Source organism: Photinus pyralis, unplaced genomic scaffold, assembly GCF_008802855.1.
Source record: "Photinus pyralis isolate 1611_PpyrPB1 unplaced genomic scaffold, Ppyr1.3 Ppyr1.4_LG4, whole genome shotgun sequence".
Lineage (NCBI taxonomy): Eukaryota > Metazoa > Arthropoda > Insecta > Coleoptera > Lampyridae > Photinus > Photinus pyralis.
This window is the reverse complement of record NW_022170511.1, coordinates 28,969,997-28,985,785: the sequence shown is the minus strand read 5'-3', so window position 1 is coordinate 28,985,785 and position 15,789 is coordinate 28,969,997. Positions and strand designations below refer to the sequence as shown.

The 15,789-nt window shown below is 36.2% G+C and overlaps 1 long non-coding RNA gene across 2 annotated transcripts; it reads left to right on the top strand.

Moving 5' to 3' along the window:
* The first annotated feature begins 238 nt into the window (after positions 1-238).
* On the top strand, positions 239-1,149 carry LOC116168567. 2 transcript variants are annotated; one of them, XR_004144790.1, is made up of 2 exons: positions 239-329; positions 393-1,149. It is a non-coding gene; the product is annotated as an uncharacterized LOC116168567 (long non-coding RNA). The 2 variants fall into 2 exon arrangements; XR_004144789.1 differs by having other exon boundaries at positions 239-333.
* The last annotated feature ends 14,640 nt before the right edge of the window (positions 1,150-15,789 follow it).

Here is a 15,789-nt window from a genome sequence, read left to right as displayed (position 1 = left end):
TAAACAAGTAAACAAAAACAAGTAGTTGCCTTGAAATAGCCCCTTTAGGCGTAGCGTACATCCCGCGTACACCAATAAAATTGAGAAAAAGCAGTAAAATTTGTTAGGCAACACACAATACATATGCAACACTATTCTCTATGGCTATGCCGTTGAATCTCTTATTATGGTTACTCTTTGATAAAAGTCCTAAATCTCCGTACAATCTGCGCATGCGAAAGAAACTTCAAAGTTTTAATGTTATTATTAATTAAGATGTAGGTTAGGTTATTGTTTTCATCCATTGTCATCACAGGCTATTATGAATAAACATATTCGTACATCGTAATGTAGGTACATTTAAACTCGCAGACTTTTGAGGTTGTTATACCAAGCGCCATGTTTTGCTGCAGCAGTAGAAAATCCGAAAAGGGCAGTATAAGCCCCATGTCATTGATTATATACTTATATAATCAATGCCCATGTTCACAAATCGTAACCCAAGACATTTCAAATACCTACGAATCACTCATAAACGGGACGGCTACTACGGTGATAAAACTGGGACGATCCTACTGGCATAAGTACACAAATTTGGTTTCCTACCGCCTCCAATAAGACAGTCCGATCGTATATAACAACCGACACAAACAGGCCGTCACGTAACTGCATTGTTAGTGCACCACATCAACGGACCAACACTCACCGAGAGCAAGAAGGAATGGGCCATCAAAATTAGGCTGTATAAGACCATGCACCAAGTCGTTCACGTACGTGAACGTCCCTGCATTAAATTTATGTTTGCTACTTGTAGGTTTCAGTTCTTCGTACAAAGATGCCTTGCAAGTGGTCGTGCCATTGCAAACCCGAATGCAACGGCAGTAAGATCACAAAGTTTCTAACGTGCTACAAGATTTCGGTTTGAAGTTGTCTGAGCCGGAGCAGTACAAGACGACATTGCCATAGACAAGAGAAAGATTACCAAAACCGTGGGATATAATCGAATAAAAGCCGATTTACAGTTACTCAAGTCACGTTGCGGTCAATTATTACAGTCTGTATTTCTTAAGGCCAATTCACTATAACTAAGGTGCACTTTTTTATTATTGTGTAGTTTATTATTATTTAATGTTTAACATATTAGTAAGCAATAAAAAGTTTACATATTTATCAAATTTATTGTTCTTGAAACCCAATAACTTTTCTTAAAAATCAAATAAAGTTTTTTGCATACAATGTATACATTAGTAATATAATAAGCACCTTCTTCTTTGGAAGAACCTTTGATTTAGAAACGGGGAAGCTTCTCGAGAGACTGAAAGTAGGGCTTTCTATCACTTCATTGGAGTCACCCAATACTCACAGCCTTCTCTTTACAGAAACTATGGAACCACAAGTACAAATTAAACTTTATTGTGAATTATGTAGCTACTTACCTAATAAACAACTTAAGGTCGATTCACATTATCTGTCTAGTCAGGATTATATCCCACGGTTTTGGCAATCTTTCGTCCACGGCAATATGGTCTTGTACTGTTCTGGCTCAGACAATTTCAAATTGAAATTTTGCAGCACACGTTAGAAACTTTGTGACCTTACTGCTCTCCTGTTCGGGTTTGCCTCCTTTGGTTGAAACTTTCACAAACGCGCGTAATTTAGGGTATGCTTCCAAATCGGTTTCACTTTTTAATCGCAGCATTGTTTGAAGTTTTGAATGAATGCACCAAAAGATAGAAGATTTAAATACCTTTGACATTTCCTTCATATATGCCATCATTATCGATGCATTTTAAGACTTTATTCGTCTATCCATTATTCTACTATCCATGGAAACAACTTTTCATATTGTTTATAATATAGACTTTACTGGATTTGGATTTTACACCTACCAACGTTTGTTTAGATTTTACAACAATCGATTTAATGGACGGTGTATTATCTTTTTCAACGGAAATCGTTTTATTCACAAAGACGATGATTTTTATAAGTAAATGTGAAGTGACATTTCCATGGCAATCGTGAAATTACGAACACCCAGCCCACTTAATTAGACATGTATTCGAGTATTAACGTCAATATTACAGGGCCGCCCAGACAATTTCAGGGGCCTGGGACAAAGTAAATTTTGGAGCCCTGATGTTTTGGAATAGAAAAAATTTCAAAGAAAATGTTATTTTAGAAATTTACTGGCATATGTTATGTTCTACAACCTACAATTGGTTATAAACTACAAACAATAACTTCCCTCCGCAACTTCTTCTCAAGGAAGGTATGAGACGGGGGAATGCAGGGGTCATCGCTCAAGAGCGGATTGTCGAATTAGTACATCTGGGAGAAATATTTCGATGCGGTTTAAAAAATGCGCTTTATCTGCACAAGAGTTGTGCACAATTTCTACTTGTTTATTATGCGGACAAGTGATTTACCGCATTATTTTACCGGGAACAGCCACATGTTGTCATTTTCTATTCTTCGCAAGAAATCATCGTCCGTACAAATGAAAATGTGGCAACGGCAACTCTATTGCTGTTTCATTCATCCTCACAGATCCACGGCCAACACGGGGGCCCTTTGAAACCGGGGGCCTGGGGCAAATCGCCCCAGTCCCCCCCCCCCCCGGGAGGCCCTGCAATATTATTTCATTGTATTTCCTATTTTTAAATTATACTGCAGGTATAATAAACAAGTAAAAAGGATTTCGCCCTAAGGCGAGTAAATTCAGCGCATTTTCCATGAATGATCAGTACTTCCCAAAAGGCCATAGCTATGTGCGGTGTGATTTTCTTTACTAGAGGCATATAATGGTTAAAATTTCAAAGAAATGTCTCCATAAATAAGAAAGTTGACATTGCGCAGCCTGCGCATGCGCACATTAATCTAATGATGTTTACAATATGCGATACGTTTGCTTACACTAAAAGCAACTTTGGTTAAAATTTCAAAGAAATATCTCCATAAATAAGAAAGTTGCCACTGCGCACTCTGCGCATGCGCACATGTGATTTTTACTATATAATAATAATAATATAGCTTTATTGGGTGATGCAGCAGTTCACAAATACGATTAGGTAGTACATACATATTTATACAATTTAAAGATGCAGATTGTATGCAATAGACTGCAACCCCAAAGGCGAAGTTCGGTTGAAGAGCAATACTGAAGGACTGCTCTTCTCCGATCTACCACTTAACCTCAAAATTGCTGCGAAAGAACCCATAACTGACAGAATGTAAATATATATAAAAATAATGTTACCCTATACTCTATAGACATGATGCCTACTGTGATTGCCATATTTGCTTTGTGCACGTTAATCCACAGAATAAGACTTACAGCGTTTCCCGTGGTTGTACGGAGAACTATTTATCGCAGACTCAAATATTTTTTTGCAAAACCTGTAATTTTGCTCGTTACAGGAAAATAGTATACAAACCTCGCTGGTCAGTGGTTCATAACCAACGCCTCGCGCTTATACCTTAAGCCCTCGGGGTAGGTAATGAACCACCTCCCAACTCGGTATGTAATCTACTATTACCGTCAATTTTATACGTACACATGGTTTTACACATGTCAATTTTGACTTTTGAAAGATTTAAAATAGGAACAAGTTATGTGACCGTAAAAAGTGTTGTGTGGCGGATTGTAACGATAAAATATCAAAAAGGCATCGTTTCCCATATTTTGAAACAGATTGTTTTGTGCTCGAAACGCGAAGAGGGTTGAAATGTGCTGTTATTTCTCTCCTATTTATGCAAGGTATTGAATTTATAAATTACCAACGGTATAGGCGCAAAAGGGGGTAGACCAGGGTGTAGACTTAAGTTTTATATTTATATAGACGTAGATACTTATATTGTAATTCCTTTTAGATAATGAATAAAAAATACGTTTTAGATAATTCAACAACTTCCACCCTCGCTTCTCAAGTAACAAGTAAGCACCAGGATCAAGTTAACATTTGTTGTCAAAAACTTGTGTGACAATTTGCTGAAACGGTTTTTGTTGTGTAAGTATTTTGAGGTGGCACACTATTAGTTAAATTCACATGTCTTTAGTTTAGTAAACTTTAATTAAGCATAACGCAGAAGTACAGAAATTATTAATATCGAATTTAATATCCTAATTGAAAAACGATGCGTAACTAACTAAAAAAATAATAATTGACAATCCTTTTTTTTTCCCTAGCAACAGCGCGCTAGATTTTTCGACTTAATTCTAATTTAAATTGAGAACATAATAGTTTTATTACCTCTTGGAACAAAAAATTTAGTTCTAAAGATATTTTTTAACAAAAATATGTAGTCCAAACAGCAATTAAAACCAAATATTTCGTACGACAAATCGTTATGTAAGGATCTTTCTGCATAGTGTTAACATCTACAAAGCGTAAGTTCCACTCACTTCTGAGTTTTATATGTAATTTGTAAACATGTAATTTAAGTTCTCTGATATTTATGAATTGGATCGAATTGGGGAAATTACTTCATGGCTGGTCACCAGATGGCGCTGCTCTGATTTTGATGCTTTAGTTCACAGTACACCCACCAGGGTCCGCCAAAATACCATACAAATTTGTAACATTGCTGTTTCTATTCTGAGAAGGCCGTATTCTGTGCGTTAATCGTCTAACATTAAAGATGTCATACGATATTTAAATAATTTTATGGGTAAGCGTTTCAATTCGGGTGAAAGGGCATTGTACATTACAACTGCGTTGTAAGAAAATGATTTCAGATAAGCTGATTTAGAAATAAACTTGAAGGAGGGCATATGCGATATGTTTGCCTTCACCAGAAATATCTGGTTAAAATTTCAACAAAATATATTAATAAATAAGAAAGTTGACATTGCGCAGCTTGCGCATTCGTAGTTTAATTGTCAAGATTTTCCCTGGGTCAGGTGCTAGTCCTACCGAGTGCAAAAAGAACGAACTTAATATCTTGAAGACTGTAGGAGTAGTTAAGGCCTTGGACAGACGGACGGACAAAGTGGCTGCAATAGCGCACCCAACCTCGTTGGAAAATTCGCAAAAAATACATAAAAGACGCGAAACGGGGATGCTTCAAACCATGGTTGCATATGCTTCAAACAAAGGTGACAGTCTCTGCTTATCCATAGCAACGCATTAGGTATCGCGATAGTACATGCGGGTATTCAATCTTAAAATAAAGTTCTTCTCCCATTATAATAATTCATATTTTATCAATTTCTTGACGCGCTGCGCTCATTGGCCAAATACACGTCTAGTGCGCCAAAGATACTCAATTTGCAACTTGTTACATAAATAGCTATTTGCGCATGCGCATTGCCAACTTTCCTATTTATGGAGGGACTTAAATGAAATTTGATACATAACCACGGTCCGTATACTAAACGGTTGCCTCACTTCCAAACAACCAATAAAACGCGCTGCCGCTTGTGAGGTACTTCAGCCCGCAGTAAGCACCGCCCACCACACAATTCTCATGTATTTAAGCATTTAGTGATAATTCTAATAGCAAAAAGAGTTAATTTTTGCATATTTGTGTTTGTTATTGTAATGATATTTTAAGCAACAATCATGAGTAGTTTATTTCTTTGACATTTCCACAGTGGGCGGTACATACGACTTGCAGATGTGTTCCACACTGACTCCCTGTACTGCGCAAACGCAAGCGCGCTAAAATTTGAATTTGCTTTAACGCGCCACCGTTTGTTTTGTTTATAATACCAGTTCCTGCTGACTACGGCAAAAAAATTTCTGTGTGGTGTTCAGCTGTTCACAACTAGGATAATATGAGCGAGAACACGGAATAAGTTGAAGAAGACGTACTAAAAATTAATATTGTTGATTGTACCTAATAATTAGCTCCGCCCAGCTGTCCAGCATGTTGTTTAATTTTTAATTCACAGGTATTCATTTGTACGGTATGTCAGTATGTGGAACGACATTTAGTAAGCAATGCAATCTAAGCAGACACTTAAAAAATATACACAAATCTTCTGAGGGTGGCCATAAATGTACGTTGGTTTGTCCATTATGCAGCGAAACGTTATGGAAATATCAGGAACTGCATGCACATATCATTTGCAGGTTATGTGTATATTATTTACCTCAGAGTAAGAAGTAAAGATAGAGATGCCTTGATGCTTATCTATGCGTGCCATCACCTCGTTTGTTTACTAACATTGCAGGAGGCTAAGTTGTCACATTTCACGAGATAGTTTTTAAGGGAATATTAATAATATGCATCTCGAGTAATCTAAATGGATTTTTAGATGCTTATAACAGTTCAGTAACCCAAACAATTTTAACTTACAATTAAACGGCGTAACAAGAAAAGTTATGGTGATTAGTGCACCACAACGGCAACGCTGTAACTTTGTTTTCCGTTGAGAGGTATTTTGTTTATTTCGTTAAAACGTGATTCCTTAATTTTTAGGCGTTTTTATAGTAAGGCGGCCAACCGTCCCGTATTCAGCGGGACAGTCCCGTAATGGCAAAGGCAATCCCGCATTCAAAAAATTAACAAATTTGTCCCGGAATTAAACCAATTCGTCCCGCGAGTCCCGCTTTTCGCTTTTGTAGTAGTGTTACCATAGTATAATACAGATAGTAAGCCAACCGGTTCGCGCCAATTCTTGATGATTGTAAAATGATGTACCGGTATATGCTGTCACCTAGTTGAGAGTAGCTTAATATGCCCATCTTAAAAACTACATTCATTCACGAAACGATGGGCATCAGTTATCGAAGCGGGAAAATACAAAACATGATCGGTAATCGAGTTTAAATATTCTTCCCATATCGTATTCCTATTTCATATCGTCATAATCACGCACTATGCTTACAAGCAGAGCTGGAATGATTACTCTAAAAAGTATTCGAATACTGATTACAAATTACTTTATCATAAAAGTATTTACCTATTTGATTAGGTACCTTCTTTACAAAATTTGTATTTAATTACTTATTACAATTTGTAATCGATTTACTTTAGCATCTGTAACTACATTTTTAAACTTGCATCTTGCATGTGCACTAGGGAATGCAATACCGGGATCGCGGGATCCCGAAATACCGGGATCCCGCATTTATTTATCCCGCACATAAATGGAGCGGAATCCCGCGGGATTTGCGGGACTGAGGAATTTGTCAACCAAGGGGACGACTCTGTTTGCTTTGTCAATGAAACGGCGCATAACGGAGAAATTATTTTTAAAATAATTGTTAAACTTTTTTCGTTAAAAATGTACTATGATTTTTGACGCACTTTAGAAGTTCACCTTTTTGTGCTTTACAGGTGATTTTTTTGAGTTCTAAGTTAGGCTGAAGGTTTTTTGTTTTTGTTGAATATTGTGATAATTAGCGATTTATTTTAATACAGAAGTTAACCGCACAAAATTTCTTATTTGCCAATTTATTTACAATTTTTCGGGATTCAGCAAATATCGGAATCCCGCGGGACTAACATCTAACGATCCCGCAAATACCGGGATTGAGATTTTGCTGCGGGAATGCATTCCCTAATGCGCACGTATCCATACTTTATTTATCGTTAACGAGTTCGTGGATTCTTTGTTATTACTTAGTAACGATCTTCCAGACCGTTCATAATTTTGTATTGCTGCCTGTCTGTCCGTTTGTCGCCCGTATGCACGATAACTTTGTGTAGAAACGTCCGATCAGTTTGAAAATGGGTACACATATTCTTAAGGATATAAGAAAGGTCGCCATTGTTTTTCAGCTGAGTAAACTAACGGGCCAAAAAGTTAGACCCAAAAACTGCCCACACCTGAAAAGAAGGTTTTTTTATAATTTTTGTTGTTTGTACATATGAATGTCCGGTTTTCTGTGTTAGTAAATATTCCTTAAATCTCAAGAAACTACGCAGATGCATAAAAAATTTGCCCCAACTTTTGTATCTGCGCAATTCAATTTTTTTGTTTGTTAATATGGGAAACTGAAATTTTGTATGTAAACACCTCGAATAGAAATAAAACTAATGCCGAATCAAGAAAATTTTGTTTTACAAGCTATGCTGATCTGGTGGGACCGAGTCATGTGAAAATGATGGATGTGATCTCGAAGATCGTTCGGTATTCTGTGCTCTTGTATCGGATTTTTACAAAGATATTTCAATAAATCCAGATATTCCATAAGCAAAAATATTAAAGAGGTGCACTTGGAAACCTCTATACTTTGAAGGTGTGCTAGACGACCTTCTTAACTTTCCTCCGCATGAACTACTTCTCCAATTCCCAGATGCTGTTTGCAGAGCCGTCTTTAACCAATTGGGAGCCCTGGGCGCAAAAATGTATGGGGCGCCCCTTTGTTTGGAAGATACGGAATTCAGAAAAACGATCTCATTAAAATCAATAAATATGGATATCAACAAAAAAAGTATATAACGTTCCTTTCGCTCTTTGTATAATCCGCTTATATTTTTAGCGCATTTTCCAAGGAATGTGGGTGCGCTATTGCCAGCCACTTTCTCTGTCCGTCCGTCTGTCCGTCCGAGGCCTCTATTTCCACAGTTTTCAAGATATTTAGTTCGTTCTTTTTGCATTCGGTTTATGGGGCTGTACGGTGTACCTTGAAAGAAAATGTAGGAACTAGTTTGTTGTTTTTAAAGGAAGTTAATTACACTTTGATTTTACAAATATGGACAAAGAAAACCTACTATTACTAATTTATTTTAGTTACATTTGCAATTTGTAATTTAGGATATATCTAAGTAGGGTTGCCACATGGCCGGGATTTTCCGGGATTGTCCCGGAATTAGCTGCACTGTCCCGGATCCCGGTTTTTCATAATATATAAATCCTGGAAAAAATATCGCAACGTCTTGAATAAACATTCAAAATTTACACTTGCCTAAACCCAAATAGTGGCGACACTGCACTAACCAACAGAAATAGCCACAAACCTGGATCGCGGGATCGTGACGTGGGGGAAGGAGGAGCTGATCCTTCATGGTACATGACAGAAATATATCTATTGCTGAGGTCAAAACGTTAAGAATGAATATTTGGCAATAATTTATTGACCATAGCTGTTAGTTTCGTGAAGTAATTAGTTCTCAAAGAGACAATTTTCACTGCTGCGTTTTTGGAGAAAAAATAGTTCGTTAGTGCCCAGCACAATTAAATTGTTGGACCAAAACGACGGGGACCGAAATGAGCGCCGGGACTGAATCGGTCTGACCCGAAACAGCTTCACGTCCATTTGGTTGATTGGGTTTAAAAAAATTGTCATTGGTAGGTAGGTATTCCTTTTTCCGCAACACTCATTTTATGAATTAACCGCACATCTCTATAATCATAATATGTATTATACTGTGCTATTTATTATTCGTCATAGATCATAGATAAAACCACCTTTTATTTATGATTACCCGTTGAATGTATTAATCACAACCCAATATAATTTTATTATGAAGAAAAGGAAACGACAAGGACAACGAGCGGCAAGGTCTCTTCCGGTTAACCAGTATTGACCAAAAATTAATCACTTAGTCGCTTGACTACTGTCTACCTATTACTGAAAACAGAACTGGAAAATTCGAAATCGTTCGGGAGTTATCATGTAGATACACAGACGGACTGACAGACGGACAGAAATCATAAATTCGCTTAGGAGCTCTTTTAAGAGAACTCCCTATATATTTTATTGCCATAATGACCTTTAATGGAACGTAAACGTGTTATACAGTATATATTAAAATGAGTGGAAACGAAGAATTAAATGGAACGATATTCTAATCTATAAAAATAAATGTTAAATGATAACTGTAGCATGCACCTGGCGTGGTATTACAGTAAGCCAGTGTAATATAGATATTACCCTGTTGAAGTTAAAAACATTTGATATGGCTAACTGTACTGGGTTCAGCGACATCTACTGAAGGGAAGATTCAATTACAATTGGTAGCACCATAGAGTAAATAACGTTTAGAGATGCCACGGGATAGGGATTGCTGGTTTATAACAATTTATGGCCATGCAATGCTGCTATCTAGTGACAAATGCTGGTTGCTGTATTCGAATCTGTTATATCCGTCTATAGGAGTCTTTAAAAGAGCTTAAGATATTTCAAAGCTGAGCTTTAAATGAAATTACGTCATCATTCATGAAAGTTGCGATTGCAACTGTACTCCAGTGTAGGTAGGTAGTAAGTAATTCGAAACCGCTACATATTTATAGTATGAGTAAGTTCATTCACAACGAGGGACCTACCAGCTGATTTCATTCTGTTTATCTAAAAATTAACTATCATAATCCAGTATTAACCGAACACCTTAAAAAATGTTAAAAAGTTGAGAGAAAAAACTTTCAATTGTAATAGTTATTTGTACAACTAGTTTTGAAAGTGTTACTTTTTTTCATGAATTTGCAGTTTGAATCAAGCGAATTCATGAAAAAAAGACACTTTCAACATGTGTTGTACACGAAATTTTTTTGCATAGTGATCCTTAATAATCTATAATTGCATATCATTGACATTCGCCATTTTCTGTCACTCAACAATTGAGCTATTGGCCATAGACAGGACGAAACGCCATGGAAACGCATAGTAAAAATCGTGAAAAAAAGTTCCATACGATTTTTTGACAAAAAAAGTCCGGTAAATTGATAACTATGCAAAAAAAACTTGCAATTTAATAAGAGTTACCTACTCGATTCATAGAGGTATGAACGTATTGGTATGGTCATTGGTATATCGTTGGATTCGTCTTGACACAGAATACAAATGGGAACGTTACCAATTACGAAACAGTCACATTTACTTCGTTAATTATGCGTAAAAAACATTTTTTAAATCGTTCTGTTATACAATTTTTCATGGATTATTCCACAGCAAACGACAAATTACACAAAAATCCATATTTTATCAAAATGTCTCATTTCATTTATTTCCATATTAGTCCAGGCCACGGTGGTATAGACCACCGTATACCACCGTGGTCCAGACTAAAAAGCTAGCTGCTAAAATAATTTATTTAAAAAAAAAATTAGTTACGGGGCAAAACCGGGTTTTTCAGGCAGGTGAAATGATTATAAATTGGGGAAAAATAATTAAAACAGCTAAATTTTTCCGCGGGTGAAATCCCGGGAGTTGAAAGGGGTGGAAAGCGGTACATATTTTGCAAATTGTGGGAAAGCAATTAATTTTAGACGAAAATGGTCAATACAAAAGTTATAGAGAATAAAAAAATGAACAGCTTTTGTATCTGCACTATTTTCACATAACCAGCATAACCTCCAGTTTTCCTAGAAAATCCGGAAAAATCGTTTTTTTCGTTTGAAATTTGGAGGAAACATAGCTTGTTTTATTATAAAAAAGGAGAGATTTTTGGGACCGTAAAGTTGAACCGTTTCCGAGATCTCACAAAAAACCACCTCTTTTTCAAGGAGATGAAAAATCTATCATGAAGTTTATTCCAGGTTTTATATCTCAATTCTCAAATCATTTATTGTTTTGGCCGGTAAAACAGACGTTCTTATAGGGAATTTTATTTTGCAAGTTTATCAACAAGCCCAACGCAATTGCATCAGCTGTAAAACATAGCCAGGAAGAAGAGTAAGTGAACAAAAACAAATTGTTCAGGAAGCGATTTTACTTCGAATTGCTTTTATTGTGGTAAAAATGCAGAAAAAAGAAATAATAAAGATGTTTTAACTAAAACGTTGAGCATAAGGAAACAAAAGACAATATTTTAGCAAACATTAAAGATAAGCAAGAAGATAGATTTCGAAAAAATCTTTATTAACATCCAAAACGTTCATTGATCATGTCAAAAATCATGTATATCTTAAATCTGTTTTTCCAGTTTTTGGCGATTTTCTAGAAGTTTTTCTATAGGAATAATAATTTTTATTTTTGTTTATTAAAATATAAGTCTTCCCTAAAATTTTACTACCCCCCGCACCTCTGTGCGATGAAAAAAAATAGATTTTTCATCTCCTTGAAAAAGATGTGTTTTTTTCAGAAATCGTGATATCTCGGAAACGGTTCAATTTTCCGGTCCCAAAAAAATTGTCTCCTTGTTTGTAGCTACGTTTCCTACAAATTTCAAACCTTTACGACTTTTTTTCGCAAAAGTAAGAACAAAAAACGAAAAAAGGTTTTTCCGGTTTTTCTAGGAAAATTAGAGGTAAGTAATGTGAAAATAGCGCAGATAGAAAAGTTGTTCATTTTATTCTCTATAACTGTTACATTGAACATTTTCGCCCGAAATTAATATGTACCTATTACCACAAATTGCCAAGTACCACTTTCCACCCCTTTCAACCCCCGGGATTTCACCCGCGGAAAAATTCAGCAGTTTTAATTATTTTTCCCCAATTTCTGATCATTTACATCATATCCATATTACAATAAATCATAGTCGCGCAGGCCTTGGTTGGAGGTATTCGTTGACGTGATGGTATGAGTCGAGGTATGAGTTGTTGGTGAAAATGTGAAAAATTCACCGATTTGACTTTTAAATTTTTTGGCCGACGTAGGCGTCCGCAATTCTTGTGGAAGATGGTAGAACAGTTTGATCGCCATGCACCTGGGGGAATCCTCGAATAGTGTTGTGTGGTGTGATACAAAGTCGCACAGAATTGCAGAATTTTATGCTGATAAATTTTCCCTTTCGGAGTTTCTTGTAGCTTTACAAATAACGAACTTATGGTCAAAAACCGAAAAATGTTTAGAAAATGCGGTGGCGTTCATTTATTTTCAAAGATACGAACAAATAACCATTAACAAAACCCTTAGTAATTTTTTCTCAGCTTTCTAATGGTGCTAACTTAAAATTTTCATGACTTGTGGGTTTCGACTAAATCACATAAACTTTTTTATGTCACATTGGATTTTTACGTCACTCGATCGAGTTATTAAATTACAATGTGATCCAGTGATGGACATTTCCAGTAGGTAATTCCGTATTAGGTTTAGTAGGTGGTGGTTGAACCTTGGACATATCAAAATTCAAAATAGACTCAATAGAGTTGAATAGACCGCTAACCATAGATTTTCCTTTGATAAAGCAATGAAGCGATGTATAGAGAAGATAAAATTTCTCAAAGCAGCTAACAAGTCGCGTAACCATGCATGTTTCCAAAATTTTGGGAAAAACGGAAACTATTAAATATAATAGGTCGATAGTTTCTTAGATACCCATATCCACAGACCACAAATGCCCCCAATTATCACGAAACACGATACGAAAGAGACATCGCGTTTTAATTATTGTTTATTGTGCAACCATGCAACTTAAAAGATTTAGCGTAGATTGCCGGATGAGGTCAAATTAAATTCTCTGGTAATCAAATCAAAATATAGGAATCTACAGTAGGTTATTAAGCAAAACAAAAGGTCAATATACCCCGATTAAAGGCTATTTTGCCGAATATTGCAAATATCTGGGTTTTATGTCTTCAATTAATAAATATTTATGGCCCCCCATTATGTAGATAGGTATTTAAACATGTCTTCATTCAATAATATAACCCTTTTTTTTTAATTCTTGGCGCGCACATATTATAAATAATAATATCCAGTCACAATGTAGACGCAAGTTATGAAAATAAAAACCATTTTGCTGGCTGCGCAATTTATAGGTATGCAATGCGTGGGACGTACGACATGTATACAGTTACATAATTATATCATAAAAAGCTTGGTACTCGCGAGCTTTCAATTGCGTAGGTTTGAATCCTAGACGGAAAATAAGTACACTATTCTGGAATTAAGAGGGAGACACTTGATGCATTCAATGGCCATCTATATTCAAGGATAGTCCCTAGCCGATAAAAATTTACACAGCGCGGTATCTCTAAACGTTATTTACTCTATGGTAGCACCGAATATTGTATTATGGGCGCACACCACTTTACAAATATATCGACTCGTGAGACATCTAGCAATCACAAATATGAACTAACCAAAATTCAAACGCGTTGTTTTACTATTGTGTTATATTATGGTATATTCATGTAAACGAGACAACGCCAACGAGCAAAGCGATTACTCGATTACTTGTAATGAATTTAATTCATTATTACTCACTAATGCCAATGCCTTGAATGCTATCAATTCTGAAAAAAAGTATTCATTTAAAATTAAAGATAATTAAATTAACATTTTGTTTTTTAATATCTATAGCACTACATAATACTATGTATGCATGCCTCTTGTACGTTTGTTTTTTTTAATAATATAAATATTTTTTAACTTCGCGTGAGTTTTTAATTTGAAAATGGGGAAGCAAGGGTGGGGGGGTGCGCAGTGGTGTCCCGATTTTTTAACATGGAAAGTTGGTCACCTTATTTTATAGTGGAGGACTTATTCGATTGTGGTGTATTAATTTATGGGAGCCCTTTGAAATGGGGAAAAGCTGTATTATTTGTGGAATTATTGAATTACCTAACATAACCTTTCATCCGTATGTTTTGAAGTCATAGACGTGCATACGGGAATTTTCGCATTTTAATGTGTTTAGATTTCCTTCTAAGTTTCCACTTTGAAGTATCACCATACCTTATCATAGATCAATAGGGATCTTTCAAACACATACAGCTTTTAGTCATAAATATTTAGTGATACGTTATTACGTTTGCACATGTAAACAAAACATAAACTTTGTTGCCCATAAAAATAAATAAACCTTACGCCACTGACTAATGTTTACTTTCTACCTCTCAACGTCAAATTGACTGAGATGTTGGTTCAAAACAAACGTTCACGTTGTTATAGCGTACGCGTACTCTATCTTTATTTCTTACTCTGAGTTATTTACACTTGACAGCTGTACACAAATTCAAATTTTAGCGCGCTTGCGTTTGCGCAGTACAGGGAGTCAGTGTGGAACACATCTGCAAGTGTACATACGTATTACCACAGATATTTCTTTACGTACCTATATCTGTGGTATTACGTACGATCGTCGACGTTTAGGTACCAATAAAACGTAAGTTTTACTTATGGAATCGAAAGGTTTATAATTGAGTATTGTAACGTTATTTATATAAATTCGGGTTCGATTTATATCAATATTTATTAATCAAAACTACAACACTATAAAAACCGTACAATTTATATCGATTATTATATCACACACACTTCGCAATTTATATTTCCGTGCTCGATGTTTCGTCCGTACTCGTTCGATAGTAGACTAACTCGATGTTCGGTCCGCAACCATTTATACACGCAAGCAATGTAAGTCCAGTACATTCTCGAATGTTCCTACAACTTCCACTATCGCGCGCGTAGAAAATTCCAGAGAATTCTGGAGCATTTCCGTTACACTGCCCCCTTCTTAATTCTGGACGTCTCGTTCAGAAACTGCGTTAGTATTACTTTTTAATGCCTCGTGTCGGAATCTGCAGTCAGAGCCTGCTCGACAAACACCTTTCTTGAAAAAGTAACAGTCCACAGTTTTGCGGAGGGTCGTCCCCTGTGGGTTGAAGCAGCATACTGTAATTCGAACGCTAGTGTTTCTAAAAATCACTTCGATCATGGTTCGCACTATTTTCCAGTCCAACCCATCTAAACCACATCCAATCTTCGGAATCGCCAAGCTATTTATGTCATAGTATGCCATGAGTTTCCTTAAGCTTTTTAAAGCAGACCAGAGGTTTTCATAGGTGGGTTTGCCTTCTGACGTTTTCTTTGAAACCAAGTAGAACAAAGAGCGTTGACTATCTTCCAAGCGCAGTACTTTACCCACTCGTGGTCTTTGCTTTAACAACTCGTCCATTCTTCCAAATCTTTTCCGGAATACGGAAGCTATACCTCTACCCATGCGAAGGTCTTCGGCGACACAATGGGCGAT